Raw genomic sequence first — 19,634 nt, 5'->3', positions numbered from 1 at the left:
AAATAGTTCCAGCTGCAAATAGAGCCTTGAATGAAACCTTTGTTTTCTTCCCACTGGAACAACTAACTAACCAAATGTGCAGGTACCAGAGGAGACATGCCACCCTTCGGGCGTCAAACCACAGCAAACTCACAGCTGTGTTGTTTACTGTTCCTTTAGGCAATTAGGGAAAATAGTTTTGTTTCTGAGCAGTGCCAGAGAATCCTCACTTAGAAGATGGGTATGATATTATGCATTCTTATCTGACATAATTGATGAAATATTTAGCTATGGCTTTAGCTATCCTGCACAATTAAGACCGATAGCTGAAAGTAATTCCTTTATAAGAGCTGTTAGGCCAGTGAAGATTATTAAATATATGAATTGTCTCTATAAAAAGCAGACTTCTATGAGTGGAAAAAATAGTTCCAAGTCTTGTATTTTTTTTTACCTTAAATAAGGTATCTGAGAAAGCACATTTGAAAATGCTAGGGCTTGTGCAATATCATGTAACTTTTCAAATTACAAGTTACGAATTTATACTGCAAGGTTAAACATTTTTTTGTAGCTTTTCAGTCTGACAGTACAAAGTGCTAGTTATACATGACATAATGAAGTCATACAAGACAGAAATGAATTATTCATGAAACTGATCATACTTAGTCTGAAAAATTTTGCATGTTTTATTTTGAATGTATTATTCAACATAAGTGCAAAGAAAAGCTGGGAACAAAATGGGTGGAAGATCTTCACAGAGAAATAACCCAAACCACATGAACTTTTCTAACTGACACCATTTCTCAGACTGGTGAGGCTCAATCTCATCCTTTCAAATTCAGATCTAACAACCAGCTGTTGTTTGAGATAGTTACGATGACAAAGTAGTCTCTTAGCATGTTTGAGATGGATATAATAGCAAAATAAACTGTTAGCATGCTGCAAGAACTTGAAAAAAGGGACACAATAGATCTTTTTCTCAGAGCTACCATATTGTAGAATATAGAGCATCTACTGAATCTAACCTCCACACTTGAACCTTATGATGACACTTTCTTCCCCTTTAAAATGATACCTGAATTACTTGTGTCTCTATCTTTAAGTTAATATAGAAGAAAAAAGAATATTAACTAAATTATTCCCAAATTGCTTGGTGAAACTTGGTGGTTGTAAGGTGAGCAAACAATAAGTTTATCTTTTTCATATAATGTCATCACATATTAAATCTATTTATTTCACTATTGAAAGTGAGGGCTTTTTCCAATAGAGGTGACTCTTCAGTGATTTCTGTGCATGTATTCTTTCTCTGTTCCTGAACAACATTCCATTTATGAGACAAAAAAAGTAAAGAACTGTTTTATGAATTCAATTATAACAATGGAGGAAAGAATGAGCAAAGCAAAATGTTAGAGTAGAAAAATTTCCTTGCAATGGGCAAGGCCCTACAAATACACCTAGTGCACTTGAAAGTATAATTTTTGTTCTCTGTAATGAACAAAAATGCATAAGGCAATTCAGTCCTTTAGAGGTCTGAATTTTGTCTGCTTTGATATGAATACTGTGACAACTGTTTGGAGTGCTGTTCCTGATAAGAAATAAAGTGAAGTAGGAGAAGGCATTTGAACAGCACAGGGATAGTCACACTTGTAATGATTAAACACAGTTTCATGCAGAGTAATTTCAAAAGCAACATCATTACAAAGGGAACAAAATGTATTTTTACAAGAGCTTTATCTGACATGACAACACTATTCTAATATTAGTAACATGCTAGTTACAAAGTCTGTTTTGATTGTTTATACAATCTACTATCTGTGCCAAATAATTGCAAAACTAAGTATAATATGTTTCTGCATTTGTATCCTTTTCCTTTCTCATCTATATTCTCAATTTTAAAATGTTTTGAAGTTACTATGTTTACTCTTAACTTCCAAAGAGAAGGATCATGTATGAGTAGAAAGCAAGAGTGGGAAGGTGAACCTTAGTAGACTGAGAAGGAGGTATGGAAAGTCAACAAACTGCAGATTTTTGAAGACCCAAAAAGGCTAAGACACCATTCTAGGGAATAGTTTCAACATGGGTTTGTTTCAAAGTTCTCTGAATCACTTTGCTGTTTCACCTCACACAATCACATGCTAGTGATCTGCAATGCAAGAGGAAAAACTCCATGCAACAGTACAGGCAGGGCTAGAAAACAGTTTTGCTGAAAAGGACCAGCGAGGGAGCTATCTTGATGGTCCATGAGTTCAACATGAGTCAGCAACGTGTGACAAAGATTAACCATGTACCAGGCAGGCTGCATTAGCAGCAGCTTAGCCAGCAGGTCAACAAAGTTGATTATTTCCCTTTATTCAGCACTATGGTGGCTGCATTTGAAATACAGTGATCAGGTCAGGGCTCCCCAAGATGAAAGATGTCAAAATAAACTCCAGTTGGACATAAGGAAAAAAATACTTCCAAAGAGGGGTTAAGAATTGGAACAGGCTGCCCAAAGATGGTGTGTCATCTCCACCGTGGAAACATTCAAAACCCAGCTGAGCAAGGCCCTGAACAACTTCAAAGACCATTGAAGCAAGCTCTCCTCTGACCAGGAGTTGGGACTAGGTAACCTTCAGAGGTCTTTTCCGACTGACTTACGTAGTGAACTATGAGGAAATCCATTTTCCTGCTTATCCACAGAGCAATTACAACGCCATAATTCTGCAGTCATTTTTATGCAGCATAGACCAGCTGAATAGATCCATTCCTATTCCCTTGCTCAGCCATTCATTCCCATCCTTGTATGAGCTCCTCGCTTGTGCCAACATAAAAGCTTGTGCTTCCAGGTGGTAAACTAGGCAGAGAAACTGGTCCAAGTTAAAAATGGAATGTTTATTTCGCTTGCCCCTCTGCCATCACCTCCCTTTGTCCAGCACAACTGTTTGTGTGAGTGCAGCAGCAGGAAAAATAATCTGGGGAAGGCTGAAATGCCTCTTTTGGCAGCTTCAGGAGTTTAAAGTGATGGTTAAACTACAGCATAAATTTCTCTAGCTTATTCACAGCCAATGCCCTTCAGCTCTCTTATAATAAACTGTTCCTGTGGATATAATCTCTCCTTGTGCTTTCTGCTCAGTTAGCTCACCTCAGCTAGTGAGCTGTGGCCTCTGTGGCATGTTACATCTGCTGTGTGATATTAACCATGCCATAAGCCAAATTTTCAAAAGTGTCAAACAATTTTTCATCCCTCATTTTTTAAAATTCCTTATTTACAGTGCATTAAGAACCCCATGTGCACTAGAGGTGCTCTAGCTTTATTAGCTACAACATTACGACAAGATTCAAACCCAATGAAAGTGATTTAAGCTGGAATTTTTTCTTTAAGTGGAGGAACCTAAAAGGACTAGTCACTGAAAATATTGCTCTTAATCACTGTGGTCCATGTCTCTATAAGCATAGTAACTCTGTAACTTTAAATGACAGTATGAGAAAAAAGATTTGTTAGTTTTGGGAAGTTCCCAGACAACATGGTGATAAAAAAGCAAAATGCTAAGGGCTATTACAAGTGGCCACCACCTCCAGCAGCTCCAGGCCTGGGGATTCTTTCTGCCCAGCCACTGGAGCCCAGCCTGGGGACCCGGGGTCTCTGCCCAGGCTGAGGGACATGGCTGATGCTTTCCCCTTTGGTGAAGCTGAGCACATTTCCCAGACACACACAGACACAGACACAGAGGACACAGAGAGGGTCGGTCGCACAGATAGCCGCACAAGGCACTGCCCCAGCAGCCCCCACGTTCAGGTCTCACACCAGACACAGGCACAGGCAGCCACGTCCCCTCCTCCTCTGGGGCTGGCAGAGGCAGAAGGTCACTAGTGCAGCACACATCACACTCTCCAGGTTCACAAGCACACGCATGCTTGTGGATCCTCTGAGCACTGCCACAGCGCCTCTGCCCACCCAGCACCCCTGCCTGTATCCCAGCCCCCCTTACCCACCCCATGGGTCCCCAACTCACTGGCTGGCCCAGGGCGTGCTCGCTGCACACGCGCAGCACTCACACACTTGTCCCACAAGCACCCCATGCCCGTGTCACTCCCTGAATACCAGCACAGACCCTCTGCCTGCCTGACACCCCTGCCGGGACCCAGGGCCCCCTACCCTCCGGCTGATCCAGCTTGGAGTTTGACAGCAAATCCACACGCACCCCCCACACGCACCCGGTTGAGAAAAGTACAGCATTTAGGACTGAAGTTTTTGCTCAGCCACAGATTCAGTGTGCAGCCACTGAGAAGTCATTTGAACTACTTTAGATCTCAAAGGTTCCTTTTTCTCTGAGACAGTGGAGAGCCTGCCCCCGCTTCACAGTGCTGTTCTAAAGATCAATGCACTTGAGTTTTGAGGTGGTCAGACATTTGAGTCGGAAGGCCTAAAAAAAAAAAAAAAAAAAAAAAAAGGGAGAGAAAACTTTGATGAAGATACTGAATAAAAGCTCTCTTCAAGCAAAAGGAAGGAACACGGAAGATTCAAAAAGGCACCTTGCCTAACAGGTTCAAAGCACCGAAGAGGAGGGAATTCCTTTTAGCTAGCCTCAGTCAGGTGCCCACATTAACAGACTATCACAGAGGTAAAAAAGAATCAGCCTACATAATGTTCAGAAAGCAATTTATGTTACGTGTCATTACTTGTTAGAGGCACTTCTCCAGCCACATCTACAGTAAGAAGCCTTCCCTGGTCCAGGTGTACGCTGACTCTCTAGCAGAGCTAGACTTAATGCACATACCAACCTCTCATCTACCACCGGGCACTCACAGAAAAGGGGTGCACATCTGGGGAGGACAGCCACAGAACATTTCAGTTATCCCCTTATTTAGAAGGCTGCGAATGACATTAAAATGAACTACACTAGAGAAGTGTAAACACAGCCTTTGTTTTTACAGCCTTCACTTGCATTTTCATAGTCACTATGGATCTATATCTGAGTAAAAACTGAACATGGGTCCTAAACCCCTTTCCAGGAACGTATTCATATCCTTCGTGCCATGAAACACTACAAAACCCAAAAGCTTCTAAGAATTTCTGTTCTTAGTCTAGGTTGCCTTGGTCTGTGCACATACTAAGACTAGGTTAGGATCACCGAGAAAAGCATGCACACTACCTGCCTCTGAAGAATAGGAGATACTCACACTATCACCCCTGGCTCTTAACCCTTCTCTAGTTCCCTTCTCATATGATTGCTGTTGGCTGAATGTTCAGCGTAGTCTGTGGTTTTCAGTTTGTGAGTTGTCTAGGATTTCTCTACCCCTTGAAAGAGATTTAGGGGCTGCCTCATGAGAGCACAGGGGGCCTTAGTGATTAGCCTCCTTACTTGGGTAGCATAAATCTCCAAGCAGAAAGGCAATTGAGAAATAAGGTGTATAGCACTACAGGACTTCCTACTGTGGCTGCTACATAATGACATGACTTCTCAGAAGCTTTTAATAAATTCAGGGAAAATTGATTGCAGTGATTGGTGCCCCAGAAGGCACAATGAGTTTTATAAGGAATTTTTGCAGACTTTGGACACCTTGGTCTTCCTATGATACTCAGATATATTCTTACATTGATTTAGGCTAATTTCCATTAAACCTATCCCTTTATAAAGAAAAAGAATATTATATTTTATTTGAGGAATAAAATATACTGAAACTTCAAATTCCCTTACCATGTAAGCAATTCAGTTTTCTTTGTTTCTTTATTAAGATTGTTTAGGTTGGACATGTCTTTCCAGTAGGCATCTCTATTAAGGTTGCCTACCTATGCCCAGTATTTAGCAGCTCCACAGACTTTTAGAGTTTGTCACTTGGCTAACATTGAAGGCTTTAAAGAAGAACATAGCAACTCAGAGGAACACTTTATATTCTCTAACCATTTGGTAATGCATAGGTGTAAAAACAGATTTAAACTTTTTAAAACTTTTTAAAGACTTTTAAAACTGCATTACTAGTCTTCACTTCCTCTTTTATTGCTTTCAGCTAATCTTCTGCTGAACACAGAGAGTAAGCTGGTACAACGGGAAGAAACAGAAGAGGACTCATGAAACATATGGACTACATTTTTCAAAATTAGGCATGATCTAGTGTGTATTTCTAAATTACGCATATAGAAACTTAACAGTTGGTAACCGATCATGTGCAACAGCAATACCTGACTTGTACTGCACAGCAAGCATTGGATCAGTGAATTATCTGCATCTTTCAAGTTGTGAGTATCTAGCTTTTAAATTCTGGCTCATATATCCATTTACTACAAGTAACAGTAACAAGTAAATGATTTTTACTCTTCTTGTTTAAATGCTACTTACCCAAGGAAAGTTGACAGACATTTTTACATGGCTGTGTTAGCTCCTTTCCTATCCATCTACAGACATGTATTCCATAAATACAAGAACAGAGGGTACCAAAACCAGTTAACATACTGGAGTATGAAATGTTCTCTGTTGGGGGAAAAAAAAAGAAAACTCACAGACAGCTTGTTTATGACTAGAGGAGTGTAAACACACATCTATTTTATTTAACTCAGTAATCCTCTGACACAACTTGTGTTGTGTTTGATCAGCAGGATTCTTGTTCATCTTCCATCATAGAAGTATCTCTGTTTTCCTCAGGGGTATTGACAGCTGGCAGCAATCAAAGCCATCTAACTGCCAGTATCTCATTTAAAGGGAATGACATTCAGCTACAAAACTAAAAAATGCCTTTAATTCACTGTACGTTACTGTGAATCTAAATGAAAAAATCCATCCTTTCTTAGATAAGGAGACATTAAGACCCTTTTTTCTAGGGAAAGTTTTGTTCATTAATCAGTAATTCAGAGGTATGTAGCACATGGCATCACTTGCTCCTGAGCAGACCACAGACATACGGCCGCCTTGTCTATCATAATCTACTTTGGATATGTCATCTTGGAGTGGTGAAGTCATCATATGAAGTCATCTTCTTTAGAATTATTGATTGGTCTATCTGTGGCCTTTCAAACAGAAGAAGCATATATCATCAAATCACACTTCACTAACAAATCATTCCACCTGTCTGGCTTTTCAGCCTGTTTATGGCAAGTCAAATGTAAGTTATCCCATAATGTGCTGGAGTACAGTCCCGTGTAATTTTCCTTCTTACTTCTATCTCATTTTCTAGGATTCTCAAAGAAGAAAAGTCAAACCAACAAGGATTTTAATGACAGAGGTAGAAGGTGGAAGAACTTTTCCTGAGAACTGCAAATGGTATCAAGCTCTGCCAGAGTCTTGTCCTGACTTTGGAAAATGGTGAGAGTTTTGTCTCCTAACCTGGCATATATTAAATAGCCTGGAACTACCAAGTGGTGTTCCAGCAGTTCCCAGCCTGTCCCAGTGTCAGGTTCTGATATAGTGTGGAAAATCAAAAAGGCCAACCTGAATGCCCCATTACTCTAGAGAACTTTATATATTCCTGTACTGACAGACTAACCAGGATTAGTGACAGGACTGGCACAATCATTTTCTGTGACATACACACATTGCCACCACTTATACCTTCTGCAGAGTAGTGAGGTCAATGTTTTTTTACCTAACATGCTGGTAATTGTTCTGGTTACCAGAATATGAACAGATGTGTCTCTCTATCATATGCCTATCATCTTTTTTGTCCTTCAAGTCTGTAGTGTCAAAGCACTGTTGACCCTCCTTAAGCCTATTTTGGCCCTCCTAAATTCAGTTTCCAGACAAATGCTAGCTACATCATGCTTTTATGTATTAATTCTGTATTTTCAGCTGTGTATTCCAGCTTCTAATTTCAATCTGGATTTTTATCAGATGTCTGTCTTTCCTGGCATTATACATTTGGCCTCTGCATCACTCACAAATTCTTGTATATTTTCAGATTTTTTTTAAATGCATCCTTCATGCTTTCATACTTGTGTGGAAGGCCTCATTCTCAGTAAGGCTTCATAGTGTATTATCATGATGAAGTTATTTTACAATTAGCTTGAGTTAATTAAAAACTATGAAGCATAACAAGTGACACAGAACCAGATATAGTCAGACATCGAGGACCTTCTGACTGTCTTCCTCCTCATTCAGCGCTTAGATGGCAATGTAAATGTTCCTTAATTTTTTTGTTTTCCTTTCACAATCCAGGTGAAAGTCCTAGTGATCTTTCACATGTCCTATTTTTCAACTCAGACTTTTTCCTCTACCATTTATTCATTGTACTTATGTTCAGCAGCCACAGTAGGGCAAAGCACATAAATGAGATCTTGATGAGTTCTAAATGCTTCTCCATAACAGCATAGAAGTTATTGTAGTTACTTCTTTGGGTCCCTAATTCAAAACCAGCCATTTATAATGACAGGTCCTAATTCTTCACATTTCTCTCTCTCTTAACATGATGTATTTACTATACTCTGAAGAAATTGATTTTAAAAAGCAACAAACAAAACAACTTGAATTTACAGGTCAGGTCAGTTCAAAAAGTTGAATATACCTTCTATTTCATATTCATTGCATAACCTACTGGTCAGACTCACCCAGCTGATGAACTATAAATTATGAGTCTTTTTTTGTGCTAAAAGTCCACACTGAAAGAGATACACAACATCATGAAATGCCTGAAGCTATGAGTTTTCCAACATCAAAATGGGCAAAAGACCAATTCTGGGTACAGAATTCACATTGACTCAGCTTGTTTCCATGGAATATTCTATGAAATAATTTATCCAGCAAAACCTTGGAGTAGGGGAGTGTTGGTACTGCTATCTACTCACTCCCAGAATAAATAACTCCATTGATCCAGAAACTGACTACATTTCTTGCAGCTATAAAAATTAATCAAAATCTTATCTGTACGCTTTTACAATACTAATTTTAAAATTGTGATTCCTCTGCCATTTTTTCTTGTATCTGTAAGCTTTCCCAAACCTATTTTGCAACAAGTTAAATTTTGCACATAGGATTAGAAGTCATGCATAGAGCAGTTAAATAATAGTTATGCATTTTTTTTTCCAGTTCCATTTCTGATCCTCTTGTGCATTTTTATACCTTGGTATTGTAGAAGGTCTGTGCCTTTCTACAGTTATCCAAAGCTGACTATTTTATCAGTCAAACCCTAGGTAAATCAAGAGTAGAGAGATTAAAAAATGTCATTACTGCAGCTGTTTATTATTTTTCCCTTGAGGTGACATCAGATATCAAACCCCTGCAGCTTAAAACTGAGCCAAGGTATATACTGCAGCAGGTTGACTTCAGAATATTAAAAACTCCTGCAGGCTATCAGCACAAGGACCAGTCAAAATCTTTGCAATCATCCAGACATCTTATTTCACACTACACAGAGTTGTGTGATCTCCAAGATGTTAAAAATCTTAATTTTAGCTTGTGAGGAATGTTGATCCTATCACCCAACCACAACAATTCTGCATTTCATCTGTAACTGTCCGGCTAATATGTAGTTACTGAAACAAGGTTTTCACTGTGATCCAGAATATTACAGGAAATCAAGAACTGTCATTTACAAAGTGTAAAATCAAACAACTTTCTAGACATTGTTGCACACTGTCACTGTAGATTAATGTGATACATCTCCTAAGTGATTGCAAAGCCATGATTTACATAAGACGGGATCTGAATAATATAGCTTGTATAAACTCCCCATTTAAAAGAAATTGTTATACAATAACAGATTTTGGTTCTAGATACACAGGGCAAGTTTTTCTGTGTTTCCACCTAAAACATAAATGGATAATTATATCCATCCCCATCTCTTCTTACAAGCCATACTAATAGACATGGGGTTAAAACATTCAGTTCTGAGGTTGTGCACATTTATAGTTCAAAGCTATAAAATACCAAAAGACTGAGAGTTTTATTGAACAATGTGAACTATAAAATATGGAAATTAGTAAATATGGTGAACATTGACAAATTACAACAAGTACTTAGTGATCTTTTTCTCCTATTTGAAGAGTGGTATGTTAAGTTTGGAAAGTGAGTAATTTTTATTCTGAAATATCTGGTGAATTTTGCCATGCAAATGGAGGCAAAAACTCAGAGGGAAAGCATAGAAATCAAATATAGCTTAGGTGTTCTAGTTTTTGCATGTATCAAGCTCTGTATATTAATCAAGATGTTTATTATTGTAAAATGCCAGGGTCCTAAAGCTGTAAGTGTTTTGAATGAAAACAAGGTAATGCCCCAAAAGCTTGCTGTCACGTTGCAGAGAGATGGGAGATACAGATCAAATCAGAAGCAACACCTAACAGTGAGAGGCTGTAATTAAAATCTACTTTTCTGTGGGCATACTGGCAAAGGAGAATTCTAAAGAAAGATTCAAAAAGGAGTAATTAAATTGCTCATGGATGCTTACAGATGACTTATTCATAGAGTGAATGCCATCTAGGGAGAATGCACAAAGGTACCTGTTGAAATCTAACAAATTAATGATGGGACTGCTGTCATGTACTGATTAGAGAGTTAATTTCTTCATATTCCAAAATTTCCAAGGTTGAAGGAGAAGTTTTGAAAGTCACGAAACCCAATATATTGTAACACAAAAGTGAGGGGGAAAAGATGAAACAGAACGACTGAATAAATTTTGTCAAGAAAATGTGCTAGAACATTATAGGATGGTAGCAGCATCAATCCTTTTAATCACTGTCCAAGTAAGTCTACACAATGGGAGAATATGTTTGCAACTTAACACTTCCCACAGTTTTTGAAGAAGTTTAATATCCATAATGATAACAGACCGCAGCAAAAGGAGTAAGGGAAGTAGTCATTAATCCTTTTTGGGAAAAAAAAAAAAAAATCTGTCTTCAATTTTCAGACTATCAAAAACTATTGTCAAAGCTCTGCTGATTATCTTGGAAGTATGATTATTCAAAGTTTTATTCTCTGAGGATCACAAAAGAATTTTCTTGTTAATTCCAAGGAGTTCTTAACATTACTATTTAAATATTTCTGTTTTCTGAATTAATATGAATATGTCTAATAAAATCTAGTGAAAGAAGGTGAATTTATTGACTGCAAATGGCTGAAATCCCCAGAACAGTTTGAGAAAATGAGATTCACCTCACCTACCTTCAGCATATGAAAGGTACTCATCTAGTCTAAGCCAGTACTGAAGCATCTTCTATAGTCAGTGAAGACAGAGAAGGATCTCCAGAGGGTCTTCTTTCCATTTGCTTTAGATTCATATTATAAGAGTGGATGAACTGCCTTTCGTAGGTGCTAGTTTCTCTCCACTAGCTAAAATGAGATTTTAACTTAAGCATTATTTCATTAATCATAGAAACAGGTTAGCTTAGGTCTTTACCTTTTAGATTGCCCTAAACTGAAGACTATGAAATCTCCCCTATGTGTAAATGCTACAAACTTCCCAACCTGTCCTGTGACATGTTATTTGTGTTATGGAACCATAGTACTCGGAATGCTTTCTTATTTCAGGTGTACTGACACTCATCCCCAGTATCATTACTGACTCGTGACATGCAGTGCCACAGGAAAGTCACATCACCTACGTAGAACTGGAAGTAATCATTACAGGAGCAAGGGGACTTACAATGAATGACACTGCTGTCAGGGGGTGGAGGGTTCACAATATGCATAAGCAACGCAGGTTTATCTGGGATCAGTACCTTTTAACACTCAGTTCTCAGCATCATTCCATACATAAGCCTGCCTGTTGCTCTTGCTGTTGAGCTCTTTGCCCCACACGCTGCTCTTGCTTCTGTGCATGCTGTTCTTCGAGAATCCTGTATCTTGGTGCTCTATTCTTACTTCTAGTGAAGAATGCAAAAGAGTTGATCGGTGTACTGCTCTTAATCGTGTATGCTTTGAACCACCTTTGGGACAACATTCTTTCTGTTTCCATGTTGTAGTTAATCTAAAGCTGTTTTGAAATTACATATCATCCACCCAAATCACATATCTGGATTATCACAGCTTGGCTGCCTTTATTAATCCCCCAGTACAGTCAGCATCTGCAAGCTTGTGCAGGTCTTCATATTCCTTCTCTCTAATGGATGAAAAGACGTCTCTTTTGACATTTTCTAGCTGGAAAACATGCATCTATCTGATGTCCAGATTTTAAACTCACACAACATAACGGTAAATGACAACTTTATAAGCACTTAGTAGGGTACAGTGATTGACTCCCTGATGACTCCCTACTTGGATTTTTAATCTTGTCAAAGGTTACCCTAACTTCTTTGAGGAGATTTCCTCTTCATTGGTACCAGCACGGTTGTTCAAAACAATGGAAAATTAACTCATGAATGAAAAGGAATGCTGTTTTGTAGATAGATAGGGATAAGGAATTATGGGTTTTTTCGAAGACTTACGGACACATAATAATGGAATTTTTTAAGATTAATGGTGGCTGCAGAAGTAACAAAGATCTTGAGCCTCACAAGGCGACTCATGGGATACACAAACAGGATGGATTCTAGCACGTACCACGCCATATTACAGCAAAGAGGACAGACCTTTACTCTGCCAGATATGAACCCTGCTGATCCTGATCTGCAATATGACTTCCAAGCTTCACCTGGCTCACCACTGTGGACATACCCACTCATCCCTTGTTTGTGTCTAACCCTCGTTACCTTCACTGGACACGATCCTGACCCTGACTTTTGGCCTGACTTCCTGGCTGGACCTCAGGCCTTCCTCATCATTACAAAGTGGCCTGATGGTCTGGATATTGTTTGAACCTGGCTACCATCCCTGGGCTGGTCTTGCTTTCCTTGCCTGGGGGCAGTGGGATGGGCCCTGGCTAGTGACGCCCCTTGTCCTACTGGCCGTGGTAACTCCCACAGCTTCCCATCCCTTAGGGAGAGCTATCCCTCACTATGCCCTGACATTTACACAGAGGTTGAGATTTTTCTCTCTCTAATTTTTTTTTATTTATTGGGTAACTGAAACCATGTCAACTGGCCTGTGTTTTTCTTGGCAAATATGTTTGGTTTCAGAAGTCTTCATTCCGTCAGGTTGTGGTACAATGAACCAAAACCATCCTGAGAGGCTATTGTCAACTACCGCCAGCTGAAAGGCACTCCTGTGATGATTACAATTTCTCCTGTCTGCCTTCCCTCCCAAATCAAATACCTGACAGTTAATTACATCTCTTAAGTTCTACAGGATAACCTCTGTATCACAATTCAACATAATCATCTCCCTCGTTTCTGCAGAAATAATTTGTAAAAGTAAAGGAAAGCATGCGTTTTTCTTAACCAACAGCTTTTGTTTATTATAACAGAGGTGAAGGAAAATGGAAACTTGCAAAGTTTGTTCTGATTCACTCCTGTCATCAAACTGCCACTTCAGAAACTTCTCAGAAGAATCTTAGCTCAGTAGCTATGCTGCACTGGAGGAGTACTTGTGATACAAAGTACGCCTTCCAATTACGTTCTTCATCTTCCTATGGCAAAAGCCGAAGCTTCTGTATAACATAACAAAGGCAGCACATTGCATTCTGTAGAAGCACATGACTACGTGTGCTAAAGAGCCATTAAAAATCAGCTTGTTCACTGAAACACGCCAAGGAAGAGAGGATCAAAAAGTAATACACAGACTGGATAGCAACAGAGTGACTTGTATTTCCCACAGAATTGCTGATTATGTTTCACATAGAATATATTTCAGGAATTTCCCAAAATTATTTTTTATTTTTTAAATGAGAGGAAGCATTTTTCTTAATGTACTGTACAGTACTTACTGTATAACTATAGAATATTAAGTTGCAATAAGCATGATATGATTATGTCCATTATTCTTGCAACAGGAAAAAATAGAATGAGAAACATAAAGATGGATTAGAGTAAGAAAATCAGTCAGGAGAGAAATAAAAGCTATATAAACAAATTATAGTCAATTTTGAGACTTCCTCGATATATAACTAACTCATAAAAAGCATTACATATGCACATACATATATGTGTTTATATATCTCAAAAATTAATCACCTGTGAAAATAAGGGATTTTTGAAAGGAGACAGTATCACGCCTTAGGAGAAAGTGATATAAATTATCACAAGTAAAAATGAAAGGAAGAATCTTGGAAAGTGAATTTTAAAAATCAGACAGAAGTATATTAAAAAACAAAAGCTATGAGGAATTCAGAGAGTTATCAGGAAGTAGTGGAAAATAATTACATCCCAGCATTCTGACATAAGCCTTAAAAACTTTATAGTAATGCCCTGAAAAATCTCTATGCCTGATCACACTACTATGGACCCCTGTAGTCACAAAAAACTTCATCTCAGCTGCCTCCTCTGGAAACTCTCTTGGGTAAAATTAACTGTTTGCAATAATTTTACTAGAACCATTAAATAGCATAACAGTAGAATAGACAAGGTTTGAGCAACCCAATTCTTTAGGTGGCTCTGAAAATCACATATGAAGTATAAAATTATGTAGCAGCCTTTATTGCAGCCCATGATACTCAGACCACTTACAATTTATAATTTATATCAGCTGTCAGGCTTGGCCTAGCCACTTCAACTAAAGTTAGAACTGAAGATAATTGGGCCCATAATTAAATTACAAACCTGAACTTTATAATAATGTAGTATGCAATGTATCCTAAATAGTGCCACAAATCACATTTCCAATATCCTCATAAAGATCCATTTGATGAACTGTATAATGGACTTCTTTACTGTTTTTTCCCATCTAGGCAGTATCTTGAAGGTGGCATATTAAATTTCCTCAGCTGGATGAGAGGCTAGCCTAAAATATTTTGTGAAAAATTATTGGCAACATGTAATCCACAATAAATTGATGAAGCAAACTACTTTCCTACTTCTTATATCCTCATCTTTAAAAGGGTGACTTTGAAAGCTCAAAAAGGAGAATGGTGCTATTCAGACTACCACTACTTCTGGAAGACCTTAATATAAATTCTAGCTAGAAAAGAGGCACAATAAATCCATTGCATGTAAAATTTTGTTTGACATTTCAAAGAGCTATGACTGATAAAATCAGTAACAGGTTTGTGACATATGCTGTCTCCAGGGGTGTCTTTCTCACCTGTACATTCTTGAGTAGACAGCTATACAGCTTTAATGTCAGAATTCTACTAAAATAATTTGCTTTGTTGTTGTCTTCTGTAATAACTCCCATAGAATAATTAAAAATGTGTAAACATATTTTAAAGACAAATCTCATTGAAAGCTTCATTTCAGCCTGAGTCCTCTACTTACAACTTTTTTAAGTGCCTGGAACTTACTGCCATGCATAACTCAAAAAGAGCCCTGATGTCCTTTGTGTTTCTCCAAAACCTGAATATTTTTTATAACTGGTAAAAGATACATATTACATTGACACATAACATTAATACTTAGCATTGTGCAGGTGTGACTGACCAAGATGCCTAGCAATAAAGAATTGGGATCAAAGTCAACAAGCTTCTCGTTTCCAAAAGTATTTCTGTTGGTAGCAGAAATGAATTGCAAGAAATGTGACCATAATCCTTTTTTTTTTTTTTTTTTTAATGAGAAAAGGAAGAAAACAACGGTTTTCAGAAGATGCTAGTTCAGAGACTTTTAAAAGACAAGAAATATATGTGCCAAGAGGTCTGACTAATTCAACTTTACAAAGTCTGTGATCCAAATGCCTCAAAGCTACCTGTCTCTACAGACAATTCAACATAGCAGGTAAGACAGCATTTTCTTTAATTATGTCCTGTCGTAGGGCCTTACTTCCACCTAAAATATTAAAAAAGTATGAGACAGTAATTATTATACACATACTTGTCTGCCGTATTACCAGTGAATGATGGTAAAGAAATGTTTTAATTACTTCTGACTGTATATCATACACTGGGCATTTAGATGATAGTAGGAGCAGGGTTTTTTTAAAAGAAGCATTTTAAGACAAGTAACATCATACATTCTTAAAGCATTGCATGAGTAAAATGATCTTGTTACGAAAAAAGAACCCAAGGATTCTCAACAAAAATTACTGATTTTTGGGGGTTAGCCTAAACGCAGTTCTCAGATTCCCTTTAAGCAGATTCATAACAAACAGAAGTTTTCTTGATGACAATCTTAAGCAAAGGAAAAATTCAACCCTTTATGAAAAGACTATTAAACCCCAGACTCCTTTTTGTCACATTTTAGTAGCCTTTTAATTCTGTAACTGTTCATAACTAAGCTCATAACCATAACTGCACATCAAACAATGACTAGTAGCTTTTTCCTTTGTAAGAACTTCAAGCTAGTGTCTTATCAGACTGTAAATTTCTAGTTGTTTCCTTTTTCTGATTGATAAACATGATCTTCCAGCATAGAATTCTAGCTATAGATTTTCATTTTTCCTAGCCTGTGACCCAAACACATAGCAGAGATGACATATTCTAGTACAGTGGCAGTGACAGTGACTGAATGATAACAAAACCATGTCCAAAGAGACACAAGAATTCTAGCTGTTTGTTTGGGCTTTTGGACAGTTTAGAAATTAAGTACCATTTTCTTCAGTACATCTTTATTATTTGAACAGAGCATGAACTTTCTAATAACTTTAATTTTTTTCATTTATTAGTATGATAAACTTGTTTACAGGTTCCTTAGCAAAGTTAATAGACTAAACTAGACTAGAAGAATTTGAGTTTTTTATCTACCCATTATATTAATAATAGAATAATATGCTTTGTGAACCATCCATGCTGTGAAAATTAAGTAATATCTTATCCATAGGTTACATTTAAGGATATTATATAGCAATACATTTAAATTATTACTGATTGCTTTTGCAATATGAAAACGCAACTGTTAAAAGAGCTTCTTAGATGAAACAGCATCAATTGTCTCTATGAGATGAAGACAGGCCGTGCTTTTCCAACCTGATTTTAATTGGCGTTATGAGATAACAATCCTGTAACTTGGTGTAACTACTTTATTAACTGTTTGAAAAGGATGTTAAGAAAGATGTAAGACACATATTCAATTGGTATGACTTACGCATAGCTATGCAAGTTTGAGGGATTTGGGATAAAATGGCCTGTTTGGCATTTTTCATGAGAGAAAGAAGAAACCATTTTCCTGAAAAGACACATTGATCTGCCATTTGCCTTGCTTCTGCCAAGCCACAGGAACCATGTCTCTGCAAGGTTTTGCTTGTTAGAATACTTAAATAGGGTTAGTATTAAACTTGTATGATTGTTGTATAAAATCAACAGCAATGCTCACAAAATCCTTCATAACTTTTATGTGACAGTTTAAGAGGATGAACCTAATAAAAGAACAGTTAATTGTTTTGTTTTATTGTGGGAAAGAACTATGCATCTCCAAATGAAATACGGAGAACTGCCTAAACTCAGTCAAAAGCCAGCTTACAAACAATGCACACAGGGGTTTATTTGAAAAACTGCCTCCATGGAGCAATGAATATTAGGAAAGCATTCTTTTTTTTTTTTAATTTTTTTTATTAAGACTTGAGTTACAGTATATATATATATAAAAAGAGATGGAACAATGGGAAGAGCCTAATTAAATCCATCAATCTAAAGGACTAGCTTTGCAAATATCCATATGTTTAACTTTATGTACTTACTTTGTCTCAGACTTTTATAATTGAAAAATTCTCATTCCAGAACAACACAAATGCAAAATTGCCAAGCTATATGCATACCCTAGACAATATGCATGCTATGACTAAGTATAATCTCTGCGCAATTATAGTATTACTGATTCATTTCTTTCTCACAATTTTTTCCTCAGTCATGATTAATCTTGGCCAGCTAAGCTGCTGGAAGAGTGTATTTGTTCTGTGAAGCACCTAATAAGCACAAGAGGAGTAGTATAAAATAATAATAATTGATCAAAAGTACTAACATTTACTTTTGGCTTAGTAAAACTGTCTGATAAATTATTCCCTTTAGTGTTTCTCTATTATTGCAATACAGGGCCTTGAAAGTGATGTATTGGCAGAAGCCATTGTGTTCTACCACAGTGCAATTAGGAAGTCCATTTAAACAGCTTTATCATATGCATACATAGGCTGATTAATTTTCTAATCAAATGTTCCAGGAAATCATTAACCATTACATTAAACAGTGTTGTGCTAATTATACTCTCCACAAAGAATTCCAATATAAATTTACAAAACATCTATAGAAATGTGCCAAAGGACAAACAGTTTAACCTATACAAATAATTCTAGCATCTAGTCTACATATCCCCACAGCTCCCCAGCTTTAAACCCCAGTCCTGGAAAGGTTCAGTTTGGGGCTGAATTCTGCTACATATCACTGGAGCTCCATGCACCGGTATTCATTGTGTTCTGTAGGCCACACAGGAGGATCGAGATCTTTATTCTTTTGTTGTCATTGCATTGGAATGAAAGCCCCTCAAATTATGTGGAAAAAGTGAATGCAATCGTTGGAGGGAGCATTTTATTTTCACTGTATTCAAGACAACACAAAATGATAAAAACAGTATTGAAAACTGAGCATCTTTCTTACTGAATGACATAAGGAAGAAAGAAACCTGTTCTGTTTTAGAAAATAGAGATATAAATGCTAAGTGTTGGCCTTCTTTTCCTTAATGATTTATAACACTGAAATGTGGAAATAGATTTTCCCCTACCAAAGTGTCCAGTTTGCACCATTATTCTAACTAATGTTAATTTAACATAAATGCAAGATATTGATTGTAGCAATTAGGATTCAATTACTTTCTAAGGCATATAAAATTTGCTAGTCTATAGCATAATGAAATCTCTATTTGTGTATTTCCCCATAAACCAAAGTCTTGGAGGTCTCTCTGCAGCAGAAAACACAGACTGCATAAACAAATACACAATGTAGCATGCCTGCTCCTTTGGCTTTGCTAGCACAGTTAGCACCTCCTCTGCAAAGTCTGTGTGGGTCACAAACCGAAATCCTGGCCTGAAGAAGTCGATGTAAGTAGTCCTATTGCTTTGATTAGGGCCTGAGCGTCTCCTGTGTTCTGCTTTCTTAACACAGCACCAGGAAAATGGGATAAGACTCTTATTATACAAATACATAAAATATAGGAAAACGTGTATTTACATCTAAAAAATCAGGGCTCTAAATTTAGAAACAAAGTACACAAAAACAGAGGAACCAGTTTTCACCTAGGCACGGAATTGGAATTTTTAACCAAACCAGGTTTTGGAAAACGGCACCCGAGGGCCAGCAGGTGAGGGGCTCGTCCCGCCCTTCGGCTGCGTGATCAGATCCTTTAGACCAGGGGTCCTCAAACTTTTTAAACAGGGGGCTGGCACGCGTGTGAAGTGGCAGGCAGTCATCTGCGGCTGCTTGGTTTCCCCCCCAAACCCCCCCGGCGGGGGGGGTTCTGTAAATACGGGGGGCTGGATTGAGGACCCCTGCTTTAGAAGAAAAGGCAAGACCTGGGAGACAAGGAAACAAAACCTCCCTGAAAGGGCAGAAGGCATATCTTGACCCCTCAGGTGGAGGCAGCTGTAGCTCAGCCCACCGGGATTTCCCCGTGTTCCGCCGGTGTTTCACAGAGCGACAGAAGCAGACCTCCTCCCCTCAGCCTGAGGGAACAGCACCCTCCGCCCTGCGAACGGTAACTGGGCCGCGCACTCGCTGTTCGCTGGAAGGGGAACCGCCCTGCCAGGGCGGAGCGTAGCCGCAGCGGCTACGTGGCAGCATGAACCTTCCTGGGCGGCCAAAACAAAACAAGA

This window comes from Falco rusticolus, chromosome 2, assembly GCF_015220075.1.
Source record: "Falco rusticolus isolate bFalRus1 chromosome 2, bFalRus1.pri, whole genome shotgun sequence".
In the NCBI taxonomy this organism is placed as follows: Eukaryota; Metazoa; Chordata; class Aves; order Falconiformes; family Falconidae; genus Falco; species Falco rusticolus.
Note: the sequence above shows the minus strand (reverse complement) of the source record.